The sequence below is a fragment of the Octopus bimaculoides genome, chromosome 4 (assembly GCF_046866305.1).
Source record: "Octopus bimaculoides isolate indiv1 chromosome 4, ASM4686630v1, whole genome shotgun sequence".
In the NCBI taxonomy this organism is placed as follows: Eukaryota; Metazoa; Mollusca; class Cephalopoda; order Octopoda; family Octopodidae; genus Octopus; species Octopus bimaculoides.
In genome coordinates, this window is record NC_142931.1 from 22,481,895 (window position 1) to 22,505,894 (window position 24,000).

Consider the following 24,000-nt stretch of genomic DNA (forward strand, 5'->3'; position numbering starts at 1 on the left):
TGTTGATAAAACATTGTTAAGGGGGTATACACAATGTAGAGAAGGGGGAGTACATTGCTGGACTAGGAGAGAGAGAGAGAGAGAGAGAGAGAGAGAGAGAGAGAGAGAGAGAGAGAGAGAGAGAGGAGAGAGAGAGAGAGAGAGAGAGAGAGAGAGAGAGAGAGAGAGAGAGAGAGAGAGAGAGAGAGAGAGAGAGATGGACATGAATCGGGCTCTGTTCTGTACATACGACTTCTATCGAATGTCCTTGTGCACCACAGTTCTGATTGTCCACTTCGACATCTGAAGTTCTTTGGCGATGATCTTCATTGATTTTTCCAGGATCATCATCGTTAGTGTTTTGAACCCGTTGGGCTAATTGCTGGACATAAACAATTAGATATTATTTTTCTCTTGGATAGAATTGAGACATTCTCATTCAGACTTTGTGTACAAATGATCTTGCGGCAATTATAAAGTTGGCAATTTCTACATTGCTGTGTTCCGCACATATGACAACAGTGACCGTATATCCTTTCATTTCTTGTGTTAGCATTTTATCTGTCATGAGCGATTTGAAAAAAAAAAAATCAATAAAATCTTTTAAATGGTTTGAAGAAAGTAATATACTGATAATTAAGCGTCCTCTAATATACCTCGCACCCTGTATACCTACCTACCTACCTACCTACCTACCTACCTACCTACCTACCAACCTACCTACATACATACATACATGCACACACGTACACGCACACTCACACAAACATACACACACATATACACACAAGCTAACCATGGCTGTATGTGCAACCACGTGGTTTCAGGTTCATTTCCACTGCGCCTCACCTTAGACAAGCCTTTTCTGTATCAACCCCAAGTGGACAATGCTTTGTGAATGAATTTGACATACAAAAACACTACGGAGCCTGTCTATTCTTCGGAGGAATAGTTATGGACTTTTTGCACTCATACACTCCCGAACCATTCGCCTACCTCCAGTACTGTCATCACTGTTGCATTCATCTCTCCTATGTCTCCTCACTAGCCATTACATGCAGTTCTTTCTCCTTAGAACATCAACCTCCTGGAATATTCCTGACTACATCTTTCCTGCAAGATGTAACAGTTTAAGCAGAAGAACGGCATCAATATCAGAACTGATGTACTTTGGAAGGGTTATACTGCTAATAAAACCCGTGGCGAAAAATTTTGTCAGACTAATCGATAAAACAATTGGTCAGTTGATCATATAATTGATTGTTAATAAAACTGAAGTGAAAAACAACCAGTGCGCGTGATTTTATTGGCAGTATACATCTAACAGACTATAAGAATCTATGTGTGTGTGTGTGTATATGTGTGTATGTATGCATGTATGTATGTATGTATGTATGTATGTGTATAAATATATATACATATATGTATGTATGTATATTTATATATATGTATGTGTATATATATATAGATATATATATATGTATGAGTGAAGGCGCATGGCTCAGTGGTAAGAGCGTCGAGCTTACGATCGTGAGGTTGTGAGTTCGAATTGTGGACCGGGCTTCGTATTGTGTTCTTGAGCAAGACACTTTATTTCACGTTGTTCCAGTTCACTCAGCTGTAGAAATGCGTTGCGACGTAAGTGGTGCCAAGCTGTATCGGCCTTTGCCTTTCCCTTGGATAACATCAGGGACGTGGAGAGAGTGGGGCTGGTATGCATGGGCGACTGCTGGTTTTCAATAAACAACCTTGCCCGGACTTGTGCCTGAGAGGATAACTTTCTAGGTGCAATCTCATGGTCAGTCATGACCGAAGGGGGTCTCAGCATATATGTATGTGTGTGTGTGTGTGTGTGTGTGTATCATTGTATAATTCTATCGACCAGACTATCGGCTGTTGTTATACATCGCGGTACACAATGCGCTTCTTCGCATTATTGTAGTTTTTGAATGTTGCAACCCAGCTGGCTAGGTGGGCAAGCAAACACTCTAATCTCTAGGCCATGCGCCTTCACACACACACACACACACACACACACACAGACAGACAGACAGACAGACAGACACACACACACACACACACACACACACACACACACACACACACACACACACACACACACACACACACACACACACACAGGTATATTTGTTTACCAATTTGTTTTTTTAAGCAGACACTTTCTAGCGAACTAAAATCCCAGTTGTCTCCAATAGTATCTTCAAATGAAGTTGCCGATGAGATAATTTACCAAGAAGGCAAACAAATATCAGAATGTCTATCTACAGAGGACAAAGGAAGGAAATATCAAAATGTCTTCCAACAGAGCAAAGTCAAATCAAGAATAAATAAATAAATAAATATTGGAACAAATGAATTAATAAAATAAATAAACAGATAACTATAAAATACAAAGACAAGCGATGTACATTATATAATGTATCGAGTGATAGTCTTTGATTTTCTTTACCATTCAAAATTTCTGAACGGAAAGAAAAAGAAAGAAAACAAAACAAAACAAAACAAAGAACAAATACGAGAATAAGCAACAACAAAGTAGTCTGTATAGCAAATATCATAAATAATTTAGAAGTTTAATTAAATTTACATCAATTTTCTTGAATAATGCATCATTTCGAACTTTTTACTTCCTCTTTGTATGCTTCTTTTGCTTGCTTTTCATTTTATTTGCGGATTCTCTTTTCAATTTCAACAAAGCAAATTATTTCTGTAAGATTTATTGAAGAATCCAGGCTCTACAGAGCATCACAAAAATTCATTGACAGTAGCATAAATATTTATACCGATAAAACTATGGGATTTTCCTGTTTATGTATTTTACTCTGTAATTCTATCTTCTGCGTGTATATCGGTGATGTATGGACGTCTGCATATGGACGAAGGCACGATTAGGTTGTTCGGAAATTTGATTCACAGTCACGTAGTTCTACTGTGGTACATTGAGCAAGTGTTTTTGATGATACTTGTACCCAAACTGCATGAATAATTAATCACGATCATTTGTAGAGTAATGAATTATACAATTGCAATCTTTTACTATGAACTAAGTTCAATTAGCCATTAATTTGACCCACGTATATTTGTACATATCCTGCCGCTCATCTATACAGTTAAGTATGTACTTATATCTATATTTATTTATGTCCGCAGGCATGTATATGTATGTATATGTATGTATATGTATGTATATGTATGTATATGTATATGCATGCGCGTTTGTATTCATGAATATATATGGATTTTCAGGATTTTTTTTTAGAATTTCTCAGCAACAGAAAAAGACAGGAGTGGATTAAGAGAGGGTCAGATTGAGATGCCGGATGTAAACTGTGTCCCATTCACATTGACCCTGCCTAGTGTCAGAGATAAACTGTAATAGACTGTAATCTAGCCTTATAAGACGCTATAAGAGAAATATATTAAAAGTCAATAAATAAAGCTAGATTCATATATCCTAAATTTGTAGAAGTATTTGTCTCGTTAGGATAGTTTAGCTTAATGGCAAAGTATTTGACGCGTAATCACAGGGATGTGAGTTCGAGTCTCATGGCTGGCCACCGACAGATTTTTCTCCAAAATACGGATAGTTTATCCTGTTCTTGCTATATCATTAGCATTATCCTTCGTTTGAGAATAAAATTATTTCGTATCTTTTATATATATATAAAGTGCAATTATATATAGGGGTGTGTGCGTGTGTGTGTGTGCAGTGCACACACACACCTCTCAACCATCCCCCTCGAAGACGTGCTGGTACACAGTTATTGCTGGATCATGTTAATGCAATAACGTGTAAAATATGTGAAACACTCAGCAATTACCAGCCGATACTAATGCACAAAACTATTGTAGTGATCAGGATTATTGCCCCTTCATTCCATCTTATTGCATTATTAGTTTTTCGTATGAATCATGCGGATACATGTATATCCAGTGAAAGGAGAATTCTTACTGTATGATAACATATGGTAGTCGATACTGGTGGAGGAGCTTTGTAAAGCATGCTATAATGCTATTGCTCAGATAATATTAAACTAAATATGGATATGTGAAAAGTATGCGCGCATATATATATATATAGATATGGAAAACAAACCTCATCCAGCTATTCTGATTATATGTCTGTGCACACGTTTGAATGTGGTGTGTGCCAGAGGGTTTGCAAATCCAATGGGGGTCTTAAAAGACATGTTAGGATCCACAATGAGCAGAACTTACTTGCAGGTATTGGTAGTGCAAATCAGAGGTGCAATCTGTGTGGGTGTTTTTTCAAAACACTGTCTGGTTTAAAAAGCCACATCAGACGCCATGAAAGGGCTAAGGTGTAGGTGCAGGAGGTGGTCAAACTCTGTTTTAGGAGTAGACAACCACCATATATATATATATATAGTTATATTTCGGGATGGTCATTTTTTTTTACCAAATAAACACACGCATTATATAGTCGTTCTTCACTTCCGCTTTATTATTGTTCTTATTTTAGTGTCTTTTGTCTGAAATCTTTTACTGAAAAGGCCACAGGATGTGTGAGAAAAGATTTCAGAAAAAGCAAACTCAAATAAACACAACAATAAAGAAGAAGGGAAGAACAAATATTTGTGCGATGTGCTTATTTGGCAAAAAAACCCCATATATATATATATGTATATATATATATATATATATATATATATATATATATATATACTATGCCACACACACACACACACACAGACACACACACACACACACACACACATACACACGCATACACACATGCATATGCATATATATGTATGTTTACATATATACATAAGCATGTGGAATTATCTAGCGGTCACAAACAGCGTTAATATTACAATTGACAACACCGGATATTACTACCAAGTGTAACTCCTTCGACTAACACCGCCGGTCAACTAGTCATTTTCCCCACTTATTGCAACATTTTCTTTTTTTCCTTTTTCTTTTCATTTCCTTTTTCCTCCTATCTATATTCCTACGATAAACTCTAAATCATTCTGACGATATTTGTTAAATGGAACGAGTTAAATGTAAATTTCCTTCGAAATAACAAACTGAAACAGCTGTAAATGTTCTTGAACTACAATTAAGCTATGACCTTTTAATACCAATGATCAACTTCTAATTCTTAATTGTTGCTCAATTTCTCTTCTTATCTCAATATATCAAACCACGGTTTTACTATTTAAATTACCAACTACTGTTAACCTTATAGCAAGGCCTATACATAGTGAGGTAATACACCAGTATTGCTCACGGATACATTTATCCCTTAGACGGTTGCATAACCTCTATCTCATAATTTTTCTATAGCAACTTTAATATATATATATATATATATATATATATATATATATATATATATATATATATATACATACACACATACATACCTACATACGTATGTACCCACATATGTACATAGCTTGCATTGTCACTGCGTTGTGACTTGGGTAAAGAGCCATATGGAACAGTTTTGGTTACCTAGTAACAGGGTACTTAAAATGAAGGCGAAAACGATTAGAAACGGAATGGCAAAATGACTGGAAAATGTTGAATAACTTTGCGGCATTGAACTCTGCTATCGAATTTCTGAGAGAATGTTGAATTTATAGAATATATAAATGTTTTAATAAATCTTATCTACGTTGTGCTGTGAGCTGGGTACATTAAACTGATAATAATACATATCACAAAGACATATGTATGTATAATATATATATATATATATATATATATATATATATATATATATATATATATATATATATACATGTACACATATATGTATGTATATATTTGTATAAATGTTATGTGTATGTTATGTTTGTGTGTGTGTGTGCATATATATGTACATATGTATGTGTGTGTGTGTATGTATGTAATTGTATGTATGCGTATATATATAACATTTTTATTTGTTTAAGAATATATATGTTTGATTATGTGCATATGTATGCATAGATATGTGTATACGTATATGTAAGTTTGTGAGCATATAAGTTTATGTGTATAAGTTCGCTGTATGTGTGTATACATATGTGTGCCTGAAATGATAAAAATCACGATTGTTTCTTCGAACTATGGGGTCTCATAAAACTGGTGCTTATTTTTCAAAGTTTGTTTCATAAATTCACTGTTCAATTTATTATAGATTCTGTGTGAATGTAGCTGTCAATATTTTTTTCTTTCGGTTTTATGATACGAAATAAAAGATAATGACTTCTTTTTGCGTAGGCATAAGACCGGTATTATAGAGGTGTTGTATCGTTGAATCTCTGAAGCCAATTGTTTTCTGTCTGTCACTCAGCGACAACATTGTTATTTAGTCTTGTGTGTCAACCAATCGATACATCATTTGTCTAACAGAAGTGAAACGTGATAGATAGAATAAACAGTTTGGTATTTGTTTATTGAGAGTATCCATCAATGGGTAATTTTATATATTAACTTGTTAACTATATCATCTCATTAGCATGCACAGGCATGGCTGTGTGGTTAATAAACTCGCTTTGCAACCAAGTGGTTTCGGGTTCAGTCCAACTGCGCAGCACTTTGGGCAAGTGTGTTTTACTATATCTTCGGGTCCGACACTCCATATATATTGGGTTGGCAAGAAAGTAATTTCGTTTTTCGCAAATAGTGTTACGACATTTTTGAATGACTTTTGTCAATGTTGTGATATTTTTCCTTTCGACTTTTGATAGCCGTTACTTTTAGCTTACTTTAGAAGCAAATTGCGCGTAATTTTGTTGACAGCTGTGTCAATTTTAACATGGAATGCAAAAATGAACATTTTCACCATATTTTGTCTTTTTATTTCCGTAAAGGCAAGAAAGCAGTTGAGTCTCACAAAGAGATATCTGAAGTTTATGGTGTTGATTGCTTAACAGAACGCACATGTCAGAAATGGTTTTAAAAATTTCGTTCTAGAGATTTTTCACTCAAAGATGACCAACGTTCTGGTCGACCTATTGAAGCTGATGATGACCGAATCAAAGCCGTAATTGAATCTGATTGTCAAATAACTGTGCGACAGATTGCAGAGAGGTAAAATGTATCACGCACAACAATTGAAAATCCCTTAAAATATCTTGGACTCGTTAAGAAGCTCGATATTTGGGTTCAACATAAATTGAAGGAGATTCATTTAATACAATGAATCAATATTTGCGATAAGCATCTCAAACGCAATGAAATCGACCTATTTTTCAAACAAATCATCACTGGTGATGAAAAATGGATTGTCTACAATAACGTCAATCGAAAACGGTCATGGTCCAAGCGTAATGAACCAGCATAAACCACATCGAAAGCTGAGTTGCATCAACAAAGGTCATGCTGTCAATTTGGTAGGATTACAAAGGTGTTATGTATTTTGAGCTGCTTCCAAGGAACTAGATCAAATCAGATGTTTACTGTCAACCCTGACCTTGCGCCATCAAATTACCATTTATTTCGAAGTCTGCAAAATAATTTAAATGGTAAAAAATTTCAATAATGATAATGATCTGAAATCACACTTGCCAGAAAGATGGCAAAAGGTCACGGAACAAAATGGAAAATATATAATTGATTAAAGTTCATTCTTTGTATGAAAATAAAATGACTTTTATTTTACACTAAAAAGCCGAAATGACTTTCTTGCCAACTCAATATGTATATTCTTTTACTTGTTTCAGTTATTTGGCTGCGGCCATGCTGGAGCATCACGTTTAGTCGAACAAATCGACCCCAGGACTTATTCTTTGTAAGCCTAGTACTTATTCCAGTATAAACACGTGTACCGAAGTGCAATTCAAAAAGAGCCCGCCTTTTACATAAATATATATAGATAAACAATCTTCTATATGCTAGGCCGGATACATGGGGTGCTCGTTTTGGTATGTTGAATCTTTTGTTTATTTTTATATATTTTGACCATACTATACTGATGATCGAAAGTTGCATATTGTTGTAATAATCGTGAAATCGTTCGATATATAGTTCAGTCTGTTTTTAAGAGGCCAGTTTTTGAGAGTTGCATTTCCTCGCATTCGGTAAAAACGTGCTTATTATGGTAGTTTAGCGTGAGGCATTCTTCTATAGTAATGCCCTTATATAAATATAAATAAATATATTCTAGGGATAATGATGGATTTTTCCCTTATGAGTTTTTTCACGCTAGCTACTTGATAATATTCTTGTAAAGGATTTTATTCTATTATATATATATATATATATATATATATATATATATATATATCAAGATGCACATCTGTATATATTTTGGACGCGTATACATGGTTGTGAAGTTTCGCGTATCTTATTTTTTTTTATGCATAGTTTGTGGAATTATATAAGTCTTTATCAAGGATGTAACTTAATGTTAGTGATGGAATAATTTGTCTCTTCTGTTACGTGTAGTCTTTACAATTTATCTTATTTTGTTGAATGCAAACGAACAAAACATACAATCAGTTTACCATTTTCCCGATTTTGAAATGGGAAAATGGTAAAGCAATCTTCAGGAATCAGAAGTGTGCCATAATCTAATATATAATGAGAAAGCAAACAGAAACTTCCTTCATAATCACAAAACTGAAATTATGTCATAACCAGTTTGACATGTGTGAAAACAGATAACTTCAACAGAATAAAATTACTTGTGGAAGACATGTTAGCCATTCAAAGACACAGAAAGACAGTTAATTTCACTTGAACATTAAGACTGTTAACTTCACTGTTAACCAGGTCACAGTTTTGAGCAACGAAAAGTACAACAACATATTGGTTTCAAATTTTTGCACAAGGCCTGTAATATGGAATGGGTAGAGTGGATAAGTCCCTTCCATCAACCCTAATGCTCAAGTGGTACTTATTTTATCGACTTCGAAAGGAATAAAAGCAAAGACAAACTCGGCGGAATTTGAACCCAGAACGTAAAGACGGACGAAATGTCGCTAAGCACTTTGCTTGGCCTTGGCAACGATTCTGTCAGTTCGCTGTCCTGACTCACACATAACATATTAACTTAATTTACATTGTAACGTTGTCACTGACCAGGTCAAAGTTCGAGTGATGAAAATTTCGACACCATATAACAAATGAATGATTAAAGGAGGTTAACAGTCTTTGTGGGTTTCTGAATGGTTAATATGTCTTTTACGCTGCAATCATTTTAGTTTCAATACCCGAGCTCAGATCAAATCATTTAATTGACAAGCACCCCTTCGTAATTTTATTTGTGACACCTCAGTTAATCACAAATTATAAACAATAGTTATGGCCATACTAATTTCTGCTTTTAGGACAATCAGTAGCAGAAACTTACCGTTCTGAATTTAAATACTTGGGTCTCCATAAAATAATAATAGTAAAATACTGTGGTTGATGTAATCAACTAATATTTCATCTTCTAAATCAATTGTTTATTTTTTAGTCTATGTTTGAAAAATTCTGGTATCATCGCCATAAAAAGTAACCGAAAAGACGACAATTGCAATAAGAGCCTGAAATGTTTGATCCAATCTTCTCATTGTTACAAAAATGTTGAAAAACGAGCCACCTACGGCGTTAAGAATGTATGCATTCACAATACTCTTCTGCTACCTGCTCCCTCCTACCGTAATCCAACTGACTGATTGCAGTTCCATCGATTCTATGCTAACTACCACTTGCAGCACATGTGCTTCATTCCCTCAAAAACAGCTATGTGGGTGAGTACATCCTTCCATATTTAGCGCATAACACAAACTCGTTGTCCCAAACCCCCATGTTACCTACACATAACTGCATTACAGTTATTCAAGCAATACCAAACAAACTAAAAAACAAAAGCAAAATCAAAAAGAACCAACAATGAAAACTATTTACCCCTAATAACTGTATGGCTCTTACCTAGTACCACAACTCCTACAAGATTATCACCCAAATCAGAATACTCGTTTCAAACAAACAAGACCATAGTCTCTGATGATGTCCTTATCGTCTCCCTCAACCCATGCACCGCAGAGTTCGACCTTATACTCGTTACACTCTTCAATTCTTTCTTTCTTTACAAAGATATTTACCAGTATTAGAAAATACTCTACAGTGTGTCTTATCACCAAGAAATGTAAGCCTCTTTGACTCTTACAACTATCTCCCTTTCGTACTCATTTCCAATATCACAGAAGTAAAGACAACAGATATTAAAAGCAACATCACTTTCTCTTCATCCATAAAGACAACTAGCATGACTTACGTAACGATCTGTTGAAGATCGAATCTCTTATGTCACTTACCACTGAGCTACACCTTAGAGAAATTTGGTGAAAGTTATGTCATTGCGTTCAAGATCAGCAAAGCTTTCGACCGTGTCGGATACACGATGATGATGATGATGATGATGATGATGGTGACGGGGATAACCCTAATCCTAATCTCTTATTAAAAATAACCGCCTGTGGGTTGTATCCCTCTCTCGTCTCTTTAACTGACGGGTTCCCATCAGATCGCTCCCTCACGGCAAGTGCTGCTGATGCCCTCCTCGACCCACGTTCTGTCAAAACTTCTATATCCCGGAGTTCGGTCCTATCCACTGCCCTCTTCCTTCTATACACCAGGGGCCTACTTAATCAGATGGTACCACTCTTCGTTCTTTAGCTCTTTGCACCTTAGTGTCATCTATATGGAAAATAAACATTTCACCACAAAATATATTCTAATACAGGTTAGCTAGTCTGTTTCCTTGTGTGTGCGTGTGTGTGCGCGTGTGTGCACGCACGCGCGCGCGCGTAACGGTAAAGCATTGCGGTTAGTCGTATCGACTAAACTTTTCCCTTCAAAATTGTTGGCCTTGTGCCTAAATCAGAAATCATTGTAAAATCTTTGGAGGCCAGCAATTTGGTTGTCATTCCGCACGGTTGTAATAAAGATTGTTTGTCAACATCGTCTCCAGATGGCTATACGACACGATCTGTGTCCTTACATTTTCGAACAAGGGAATCTAGCACCCCCACTCAGCTCAAAACAATAGCTGTGTATCGCGATTTCCGGGTTATTTCCCTTCATCAGCACAGAATAATTGTTCGGCTAGAGGTGGCGCTGCCAAATTCCCATTCGAAATATATAGTTTTCAAATTATAGTCTTATAGTTTTATATAGTTTATAGTTTTATAAATTAAAAAATTACGATTTTTAAATCTCACAACGTGAGATATTCAGCAACAGTACTTTGGAGTAAATATTGTTTGCCAACATAACATGGCAGTCCCGGTCTAGGACGAATGTTGCTGTAATTTAGCCCCAAGAGACATCGTCTCCAGCTGGCTATACGATACGATCTGTGAGATTTAAAAATAGTAATTTTCTAATTCCGCACGGTCGTCTAGCACATCTACGTTATATCAGTTTAAATTCCGAAACTGACAAACAACAACAGCAACTCTAGAATCAGCGATCAACCAAACTACGCCGACGATACCGGTAATAATAATGCTGACTGTAATAGCACTGACGATGGCGATAACAACAAAAATGTTGTGGCTGTTCGAACCCAAATCAGTCCTCTTCAAGTAAGACCTATGGTCAAATGTATTCCAGCCATAATCATGCCGCTCTTTTCCAACGTGGTTTTTGTGTTTTTTTTTGGAAAAATAGAATGTGGTTTAAAGATTTGGCTGTTATTTCTAAAAGAAACGATTGAGTACATTGAGTTTTCTTCGTTGGCTCGCAGATGGCATTGAGCATAATCGGAGTAGGGGAAGTATTGATGATGATTCAGTGGATGGTAGGGCGGTTAATGATAATAATGATGTTGATCCTCCACCTTCTCTCTGTTATCATCATCATCGTGATGGTGGTGGTGGTGTTGTCGTCACTTTTGTAGTCATCATCGTCTCGATCATGATGATGATGACCCTCCTCCTCCTCCTCCTCTCCTCCCCCTCATCATCATCATCATCATCATCATCAGCATCATCGTCATGATCATCATCATCATCGTCGTTGAAACCACCATCATGTTGAACAATTTAAACAGCAATAACTGCTATAAACAAGCACAGCAACAAGAACAATTTCAGCAACAATGAACGAACGAATAGCGCCAAGAACACACACACACACACACATACACACACACACACACACACACACACACACACACACACACACGCATGCACACGCATACAAACACATACATTATATACACACACAAAAACACACGCACATACATACATACATTATACACACACACACTCACATACTCACAAACAAATTACAAAACTATGAATAAAACGGAATTGAACAAATGTAAAGTTAAAAGACGAGTTTATTCATTTAAAAAATTATTTCTGACTTCACATCGATGGAACAGTGTAGAAAGTCTTGTAACCTTCTCGAAAGTCTCGTATTACTTTTTAAAATGTCTTTTGTACAACATTGAAAGCTCTATTCAATAGCAAAAACAAAGTAAAATAACAACAAACAGGATGAGCATACAAATAAACAAAGAAACCAAACAGAAACGAAAAAAATTGAAAAGAAAATAGCCAAACAAAACATATCCCATTTATTTATATATTTATTATTATTATTATTATTATTATTATTATTATTATTATTATTATTGTTATTATGATTATTATTATTATTATTATTATTATTATTATTATTATTATTATTATTATTGTTATTATGATTATTATTATTATTATTATTATTATTATTATTATTATTATTATTATTATTATCATTATTATTATTATTATTATTATTATTTTATTGTTTAATTTAAATAAACTAAAAGAGAAAAATCGAAGAAAAATATTATAAATTCAAATCGAAATCATTAATTCAAAAATTATTTGAAATAATGCATTAAAATTTAACGACAATGTTTAATTGCTTTATAGTTTAAATAGAACCATTGTCCAAAGTTCACAGTCGGCTCTTAGGAGATACAAAAAATAATAAAGGAATTAATGATAGAATATTTATTTTCTTTACTAATTTAACGGGTCACACAAACTATTGAACACAACAAACTACAAATATCGTTGTTTGCCAGCAGTCATGCGCAGCCACACACTAGTTGTTACGTTCACACATACAAGCATATGAGTACACAGGCATGTGTGTACTCATATATATATATATATATATATATATATATATATATATATATATATATATATATATATATATATATATATATATAAAGGTTTTGTCAATTAACTCGACCTCTGTACTCGACTGGTATCTATCCCAGCGGAACGAAAAGCAAAGTTTAGTTTGAAGATTCTAATACTTTTATTGGAAGAATGTATGTAGTCTATTGAACTGGTCCTGCACAAGGTGATGTATATCAATATTGCAATTTAAAGGCTATGGCATTCGAACTCAGAACACTAGTATCGAGACTACAGGTTCATCAGGCTGGAATTGACCCGTATTTTTACGGTTGAGCGTACAAGTCTCCTTTCCAACAGGACAGCAACAATCGCAGGGTTAATTCCGTAGGTGTTACTGCAATTCATTTCAAGTTTTGCCTTGCAAAAAAAAAGAAAAAAAAAAGAAAAAAACGATGCGCCAGCCGATCCAGGAATCGAACTCAAAATCAGGAGCCATACGCTTTATTTACTTGGCCACGTGTTTTCACGTCTCAGGGTGTAAGAGGACAAAATTAAGTTTAACAGCTTGATCGTCATACATTGCAGTTTAGTTCTCGATGAGCAGAGTCGACGTTTCTTCCTGGCTGGAGCCATTTTGCTCGATTTATTTAACTAATTAAATTTTAATCTCAGCATATTTTCTATAGAGCTAAGAATCAGCACTGAAAATTTCATAAACGTATTCGTATGTGAAGTACTGTAACTTCCAGTGCTGGTTCTTGACTCTATAGAAAACCTGTGGATATGAACTTAAAAATGAAAACATCGCCCTTCTAGCATAAAAGCAATACATATTATTGATTTTAAACCTTTAATATACTCGGTTGTATATTATGGTTGTAAAACGAAATATTGTGTCCTTGCTCGCAATTAATATTAACTAAGAGTCACATAAACAGCACTAAACCCCATCCAACCAAGGTATTTTCCATGTAGTCATTTAAAATGACAGAAGTAGCAGCCAAATTTTACTCAAATCATAGTATGTCATCTTAAAAAAGTAATGATAACGAAGATGGATAATATAGTTCTACATATTCTCAAAAAAGAAAAAAAAGAACAAACAAAAAGAAGACGGTTTGGGTATAGCTTGAACACTTTTGATTATAAGTCTGCGATCAGGGTTGACCTAGGGCTAAACAGCAACGAGAACATCAGAAGGAAGAAGACAATGAAATATAAAGAATCTTCCAAGGCAACAATAGAAATTGACAGGTCAACTATTCGAAAGAAAGGGAGAGAGAGAAAAGCAGAAGGCAAAAACGGACACAGATTACAGCACTAAACTTGTTAGCAAGAAGTGTATAGTATTTCAGATGGTCTTCTCCTGTGGCCAATTTATTTAATTTCAACAAATATAGTTTACTTCGGATAAAGTAGGGTTTCCTTTAATTAGTTTTGTTTTATTTTCAATAACGAAAAGGCAAAATAGCATTTTTTCTTTGGTTTCTACAACTAGGAATGAAATAAAATCAATAAGAGTAACAGAAATACCATTAGCGATAAAATCAACGCACCAGTAACACAATCAATGGCAGTAAAAGAAGAAAATGAACCAACAAATAAACCTATTCACGGTCGCTCATCTTACTATATTTAGCAGCTAAATCTCCCTCAAATTACTTCATACCATCTTAAAAAGGATGAGATATAGAAAAGTTTAATCCGACAAATATGTCAGGCAAAAGTAATATTAATAAAAGCGAGATGGTTACAACTGAAACACGATAGACAAACACTCAAATCAAACCGCGGATTAATATCGAGTGATCTTATACAAAACAAACTATAAAATCATAGAAACAGTGAACATAAAACCCAAACACTTATAAACAGAAAGCAAAAAGTACTAAATAATAACCCATTCAATCACACTTCGAATCACATCAAAACACAACAGGAATGTAGAAGTGATATCATTGTCTTTTGTTAAAGTCACAAGCTTCCTCAACGATCCTGATGTGAATACAACAATAACCACAAGCTAACGAGCCAACGGAAGAACCACTATCAGGTAGCTTGACCACACAAAAAAAAGCAGGTGTGGCTATGTGGTAAGTAGCTTGCTTACCAACCACATGGTTCTGGGTTCAGTCCCACTGCATGGCACCCTGGGCAAGTGTCTTCTACTATAGCCTCGGGCCAACCAAAGCCTTGTGAGTGGATTTGGTAGACGGAAACTGAAAGAAGCCCGTCGTGTATATATATATATATATATATATATATATATATATATATGTGTGTGTGTGTCTGTGTTTGTCTCCCCAACATCGCTTGACAACCTGTGCTGGTGTGTTTATGTCCCCATAACTTAGCGGTTCGGCAAAAGAGTCCGATAGAATAAGTACTAGGCTTACAAAGTATAAGTCCTGGGGTCGATTAGCTCAACTAAAGGCGGTGCTCCAGCATGGCCGCAGTCAAATGACTGAAACAAGTAAAAGAGTAAAAGAGTAAAAGAGCAGTAAAATCATTTTCAAATCTCAACCAACAGTTTTCAAAAAATTAGGTTATATTGAATGATGGAATCTTAGGAGTCGACTGGGAAGAAAATGTCCAGTTGATCACGAAGAGAATGTTTTTGAGTACAGGTCTGCTTGATTAGGATTGATGCGAGGCTCATAACCGCGACGACCACAAAAGAAATAACCAATGTACTTGTATTTAAACCCATGCATAACAGTGACTACTAATGTATCCAAAGAGCTGATAAAGAAATCTGAACAATCTTCTCCCACTGGGTTATACAGTTTGTTAAGAAAAACTAGAACACCATCAAACACCACTATCGATGACTTCAATATATATAAAAACATCCTGGTACAAAAATTACACATAAAACAAAACAAGATGCAGCGCATCGCAACTAATTTTTCTTTATATCCGAAACAACCCACACATTGCAAACACGTTGCAAAACTAACTACAATAACTCATTCAGACATCAGCTTTGCGTTACACTCCTAGCTACCAAAACTTTATCATAAAGTGTATCCTTTCTTGCAACCAACTGTCTATTATCATTACATTCACACTTCAAAAAAGGAAACAAAATCAATCTCAATCTTAAAAACACTCCAGTGGAATAATTTCATCAAGTGGTAGAATTAGAGTTCACAGATTTCAACACCACAACAATCACCGCAAATATAGACACAGCAATCTATATTTTAATAAAATAACTGTAGAAGCTTCAAGAAAATATCCCATCCCGCTAAGTGACAGTCCTGATTACCTCCAATCTATTCCATAACAAATCTTAACAAATTACAGAGAACATAAAATGTGTATGTAACATCATCCCATTGCTACACACAGACCATATATACTGACCAAATATTCAAGTAAAATATACTCAAAATGAGAGACCGTCTGTACATTAAAGGGTCTCTACTTGTGATCACACATTTATCCGTAGCATCCCAGACTATTACAACCATTACAATATCCCCCTAAAAGGATTATCAGTTCCACTATGTTTAGCGAAAGAGAAATACATACACACAAAGTGGTTGCGGCACCAATGATCTTGTTAACTCTCGTGCCAGGAAGCATATTATCAAGGATGAATGCAAAAGAATAACAACCGCTATGCTCTGATCAAGATCACGTTACAAACCTTGCTCTATAGACAAAAAAGAATAATAAGAAAGTACATGAAACATAGCCAGACTACCAGACTGTAGTCAATATGATAAAGTACTTGTTTATTTAGAATGGCCACCTGTGTACCATAGATCAGCTCCCTCATGGACGGCTGGATTAAAATAACAGATAAAAAGAGCAACAAAATACAAAGAAGAATATTAGAAATATCAATACAAGCAACAGTTACAAACACTTTCACCTTGGCACCTACTAAGCTAGTGAAATATTTTATACGTAAGTCGTTCTAACAGTTAATATAGCCGTCATGTCTTGTTTATTTCTAAGAATATGTAACATTCTGGGTACCACTACTACGTCTTTCATTTAATAACTCAATTCACAGAAAATTAATAAACATAAACAGAAAGATCCCCCTTGTAAAGCTAACCAAACAACAATGTTCCTGTTTTTAATTCAAAATTTGTTTTTCATCAGAAGTGGTCAACTTATCTCTGATCACGAAAATCTAATTTATCTTGTGTTATTTTTCTTCTCGTTTTGAGTCTATGCATATTCTGAAACTGTTTCCAACTATCTTCTAGCAATCTTCCTTTTCAACATTGCATGCTTATCGTTGCTTCAAGACTATAACAACAGACAACATTGGAATTATTGATTGATGATCAATTCCTTAGTACAGGATTAATCCGTTACAAAGTCAGCTGAATAGGTTCGATTTACCTAACTTTTGGTAACCTGACTGCAGTGAAGAAGCATTCCTAACATTTATAGTGCTTCCAGGATGGCAAGTGATAACGATATAAAGGTAAAAAAAACAAAACACAGCAAGAGGTCTTGGTTCACACCATCATTCGCTTTCATGAATACCTCTTCCATCTCTCTCTCAGTCCTCTTCGATCTGCGTCCTCATCGAGCGACGAAGTGGAGACGAGCCTGTCGCAAAATGTCATCGTGGTGTAGAGACAAAAATGGCTGCCCGTAGCTGAAAGGTAAAATGTTCGACGGAGCAACAAAAGGTCCATTGACCAGCAACATATCAACACCACCAGAATCACTACCAACAAAATTTTCGAAGAAACGCCGGCATTATTTTTATTTAATGCTGACAAAAACTGCGCTTGCACGGTGGATTTGAAAAATTATAATGTATAAGCACGGGGCACATGCTGGATTGCCTCGTACTTATATGTTTAATCTAGGCGTACCTGCTGATGAAGACTTCGCCTAGCAAATTATTTTATTTGTTAAAAAAAAGTCTGAATCCATGGTCCAGGAGATAAATGGTAAATGTTTTTATTTTTTATTCCCTTCGAAGTTTATTCCTAATAGTGGTTTGGATTTTAGCTGTTCCTTCTAGTGTGCAAGGAATCCTATGACGGATACCTCTTATATGTTTAAATGTACACTATATATATATATATATATATATATATATATATATATGAAGATTAAAATAGTATTCCTGTCTGTTAGACAGTCATATGTTGTCTCTGGCTTTGTCTAGATGTTATTAACTACCTCTGCTAGCGCCTTCGGTGTCCTTGTTAATTTTTAAAAAAATCAAAATTTTGGAATCTTATAGGGTGCCAAGCTGGCACAATTGTTAGCGCGCCAGGTAAAGTGCTTAGTGGTATTTCCTTCGTCTTTAGAGTCTGAGTTCAAATTCGTTGAGGTCGACTTTGCCTTTCATCCTTTCGGATCGAAAAAATAGTGCTAATTGAACATTGGGCTTCAAAGCAATCGACTTGTCCCTTTTCCGAAATTGCTGGCCTTGTGCCAAAATTTGAAGCCTAAATTTTGGAATCTTATCAATCATGTAGTGCTTTCCTGTTTGCTTATTTCAACATTTACTCGACCTCTGTGTTTTTTATGGCCTCTCACAGCTGCACAGATTCTGGGTTCGTTGTTTTGAACAAATTCCTTGGTAGTGATTTATTTGCGACCCACGTTTTTTCAAAGTATTCTAATTATCTTGTTGATGTTTTGAATTCATTTCTATTCTATTTATACCTACTTCTAGATGAATTCATTTTGAGTTGGTGTGGAATTGCTTCTTTTGTTCAAAGAACTGGCGTCACTTTTCATGCTGACGGATTCTTTACTATTTAGCCAGGATCACTGGTTTCATACACGTTTTTTAACTTGGATACTTTCTTTGTTATATTATATCTCTGTAGTGTTTGCCTCAGCTTTTTTCTATTGTATTGTATAATATTGATTTCTATTAAGGATTAAGAGATCTTTTCCTTTATTTTCTGTCATTTTCTTAATGTTTCTTTTCCGTGTTGCTTGCTTGGGTTTTGATATTCCATTTTGAATGTATCTGATGGCACAGCCAAATTACTTGCAAACAGGAGGTATTATTTTTTTAACCTGGTGATATTGATATTCGTGTCTGTTTTATTAGATCTGTAATGGCCAGGTTTTATTGTTGTTGCCCTTTTTCTATTAAATTTAATCTTTGGAAGATAATTCTGTTGGTCCTTAGAGAAATCTATTCCTTTTAATTTTGAGAAATTATTTTCACATTTACATTTTTATGTTCATCGTTTCCATATTTAGAAATTTCTATTCTTAAAATCTTCCACATATTTCCTTTTACTAATATTTTTCTTTGTGTTGCTCAAATTTGGGTTTAGTTTATCAGAATTCTCTATCTCTCCTTAGGGTTTGGGTGGGATTATGTTTAATTTATCTGTTTTGTGCTTGTTATGCCTATCTTTGTGATTTACGTTTCGCATGCTTTAAAAATATATTGCTTGTTTAGTGTTTGTTGCTTGTATTTGTGTTATGTTTTCTTTCTTTTAAGCCTTCTATTTCGAATCTTAATACGTTTCGTTTCTTAAAATCCTTATTCTCATGTTAGCCCGTCTAGTGCTTACGTTACGTTTAAACCTGGGCAATTTCCTTCAAGAATTTATTCGAGAATATTCCCATGGCTTCGTTTGGGAAATTAATGAGTCTATGTAAAATATACATTTAGCACAGAAATATATTCCTTTCACTACCATTTATGCATTTGCTGTTTTATTTGTAAGGCCCGAGGAAGAAGGTCCACCCCATTATTTAAATTATCATCATTCTTAGCGTGTATCAGCTTAATTTTCTACTAATATCCTTGTGTTTTTGTTCCATCTTTCATCTTTTCCTTATACTTAGAGAATACAAGTACGCATTTTAAAATTCCTCATGGGTCGAATGATATCGCTTTTATGTGTACTATTTGGCATCTTTTATAGGACGAAGTGATCAGTCTGAAGTTTATAAGAACTGTATAATTTATATGCACGCGGTAACAGAATGTGGACTTCTGTGGAATATAAATTTAGCAATAGATTATTATTATTATTATTATTATTATTATTATTATTATTATTATTATTATTATTATTATTATTATTGTTATTGTTATTGTTGTTGTTGTTGTTGTTGTTGTTGTTGTTATTATTATTATTATTATTATTATTATTATTATTATTATTGAGTGAGAGAGCAGCATATGCCATCAAAGTGACACTGGGGTACAAATATAAGAAGCCTAATATACCCATCATGATAAGGGTACACCAGGCACATGCATCACAGCCATATGTGCGCCACATGGTGATCTCATATCAAGATAAACAGCGCATGCATGACCTCGCAGGTAGGGCCCAGTTAGAATTTTCTTCAGGTCGAGTAGCCCATCCCACTCAAAAGGTCCCTGAAAAAAGTTTGTTTTAAGGATGATGAACAAAACACCCATGTTTCCAGAGGTGAATTATTCAAACCCCAAAGAATTCCTCTCGACACATGGCTATGATTTGCTCGTGATCAGAGATGCACATATCGTCAGCCACCAAAGGACATGCTCAACTAGTTAAGGTCAAGCAACTAACAAGCAAATCTGTGGTATTGAGCAGAATATTTGCTTTAGCCCATCTTTTATACCAAGACAAAACAATATACATGATAACACTTAAATCAGTTAAGATCAAAAGCCATGAGAGCCACTGCCTGGTACTGCATGAAGGCATTTATTATTATTATTATTATTATTATTATTATTATTATTATTATTATTATTATCATTATTATTATTATTATTGTTGATGTTGTTGTTGTTGTTGTTGTTGTTGTTATTAGTATTTATCGACTTTTATTTTCTTTCTCATATTTGCATTACACTATTCATGTCAACACATCAATATTAGTTGGTTGGTTCATTTGTTCATTTCTTTACAAGTGCGTGACTGCACAAATGTTGACTGCTAAATGTTGTTCTCGTGTCATTGTCTCTCTGAAATGCTTTGTTTAATTCTGTTACCACAAACAACACTTGTTATGACGCCTCCCATTCACTCCAAGTCTCATATCCTAAATATATAGATTAAAAAAAAAACAAAAAAACCCTTGAACGTAAATTTACTTCATTGTGAGAAAATCGGAGTAGCGAAACTGTTAGTTACGATGTAAGAATAGTTTTAGATTATGATAAAATGTATCCACCGTAATGTTTATTTAATATTCCGCCTCAGTTTTGTAGAAATGATTATTATTCTTGGTTCACACTATGCTGTTCTGACCTTAAAGTTGCTCGTACGTAATAGAATTTTCCCCTATTATAACTGGGGAGATATAATCTTCACTGGTTTAATTTTTAAAATATGTATTTATACATACTGAATTCTAGAAACATTATTATTTCTAAATCTCTCAAAGAGAGACATTCAGTAACCGTTCTTTAAAGTAAAGGCTATTTTCCAACATAATGTGGTTGTCCTGGAAGAGACAAATGTTACTGTTGTTTAACCCTAGGAAACATCGTTTCCTGCTGGCTATACGACACAATATCTGCGTCTTTATATTTTTGTGCTGGACTCCCTGTTAGAAAATATAAGGATACAGACATTGTGTCGTATAGCCAGCTGGAAACGATGTTTCCTGTGGCTAAACAACAGTAACATTTGTCCCTTCCAGGACAGCCACATTATGTTGGCAAATAGCCTTTACTATGCTGAATTCTGTCTAGAAATAACAAAGTTATCGATAAATGAAAGGTATCAATACTAAACATTCAAGTTTGTGTAAATTGTAATATTACTTAGAAATGTTATAATATTAATTTATTTTTCGTAACTTAACACTCGTGAGATGAATTCTCTTAAAGTTATGTAACCTTTTGACAGTAGGAAAAATAGTTACGTAAAGTAAGAATACTTACGTGTGGTTTTAACAAACATCACTGATCCGCCGTATGCGTCAATCAGATTGTACAATCATTCTTCATAGAAGGGCATCCACTAACGTACTAACCGGCGTGATCTTAATTGAGCTGGCAACGGAAGCCATACTCTTAGATATGCCCCTTCACATCCTTCTAACAATCAAAACCTGTAACTCCTTAATTTCCAAGTATTTCAGATGCTGCTTCTGTTAAGCAGTAGAAACAAAGAACACACATCATAATTAACCGGAAAAAACACATCCATCTTTCTGAATTGTGTGGCTATTACTTGCTGCTGTAAATCTTGCACAGTAATCATCCGAAAAGCAAATATGTTTTTGTGCGCTGCACTGTCTGCAAAATCTTCTAGATTACTATTGGTATTTCAGTATATTTGCCAACAGAATCTTTGTCATCTGTACGGAATCTTCCTATCCACTTATTATCACCCAGGATGATTCTGTAATTAGAACTTCTGCCGCGAAAACTTACACATTTATTACTAGCTATGCTTCCAACGCTTCAAAGCTCTCCTAAATAATCTTATTATTTTCTTTTTTGCCAATCTCACCAGAACGTGCACTTCACGAGCCAATCGCAGAGCCAGAATCCGGTTACTAGACCAGCTACAAATAGCAACCAAATAGATCTCAAATGAATCTAGACGGCATAGAAAGAGAAAGGGCACAACGGATAATGTAGTTCTACATGTACTGCTTGAAAATAAAAACGGGATGGTCAAACCGCTTTGAATAATAAACCTTGTTTAGGTTTCAGTATTATATTAGGTGTTACCTAGAATTAAACAACAACATCAATAACAATATAAACGGTAAGTGCAAAAACACTGTGGTCGTTTTAAAGGCCACTGACCTTTAGATTGTTCTTCTCCTCACTCTCAAGTGTTTCTCTCCTCCAACAAACGTTATGTTTTCCAAACCTCAAGTCGTTCTCTCTCTACGTAGGTCTTCATCCTGCAAATTATTGACATGTTGATTTCAAATTCTGGCACAAGGTCAGCAAGTTCGAGCGAGGGGGATAGTCGAATACATCGACCCTAGGGCTCAACAGGGATGAAAGGCAAAGTCGGCCTCGGGGGAATTTGAGCTCAGTACGTAAAGGCGGACGAAACCGCTAACCATTCTGCCCGTTCGCCGCCTTGCAACCTAATGACATTTTGCTTTCACTTTTACTATCTCAAAGGAAATGGGAACAGTGGTGAATGATAACCTTCTCTAATGCTGAATGACATTCTCTTTGTTCAATGACATCAGTATAGCCCGGTTTACCAAGGATTTCTCTCCCATGTCACTCACCAGCGGTTTCTTGCTCGTGAAAAGTTCGGTGAAAGTAACATCATTCTCCAGCAAATCATTGGATATGTCCCTCACAAGAACCTCCTAAATAAATTGTTTACATAATAGCTTCATCTGCGTCACGGTTTTCGGTCGAAAGCTTCCTACCAAGGTCACTTCGTTGCAGCGTGTGCAGTTGGGTCTCTATCTCACTCACTCTACATCATCTCTGGTGTTGTACAGTTTTATTTATCCCACCAGAGATGATGGAGTGTAGGTCATACAGAGACCTATGTCAATTTTGCTCTTCTTCCTGTATGACCTAGCTTTTTGCACGTAGATTCCACATCCAACATAGACAATTTAAGTCAAACCTATACTGCCGCCATGAACCAAGACGTTGAAGCTAATTTCTAATGAAAACATGACAATCTTATTTTTTTTTTAACTGCACAGAGTTACAATCACTGCTTGTATCAAGGAAACGACATCGCTCCGTTTGATCGATGTCAGCACGCATCTGATACTGGCAAAGTCTCTATAGATGCTAGGCTTCACAGCTCTGGTAAACTTTCATAGCTTTATACACATATAATACAGTAAAAACTGCATTCCATGTTTATAACGAGAGAAATGCTTCAGCTCTGATCTGTATCGACTTTCCACAAGGCTTCAGTAAAACTTATCTCAGACAGTGTGGCTGTTAAGCACTTTAACATCATAAAGAACAAAAGCAAGCCATCAAATTGATTAT

The 24,000-nt window shown here is 35.1% G+C and overlaps 1 long non-coding RNA gene across 5 annotated transcripts in view; it reads left to right on the top strand.

Annotated features, from left to right (window-relative positions):
• Positions 1-22,890, top strand: part of LOC149135982 (uncharacterized) — a 44,898-nt gene extending 22,008 nt beyond the window's left edge. For 3 of the 5 annotated variants that reach the window (XR_016241416.1, XR_016241417.1, XR_016241419.1), the window contains exons 3-4: positions 9,425-9,701; positions 22,526-22,890. This is a non-coding gene — a long non-coding RNA (uncharacterized LOC149135982). The remainder of the gene's footprint in view (positions 1-9,424; positions 9,702-22,525) is intronic. The other 2 variants (XR_016241415.1, XR_016241418.1) reach the window with 1 other exon arrangement.
• The last annotated feature ends 1,110 nt before the right edge of the window (positions 22,891-24,000 follow it).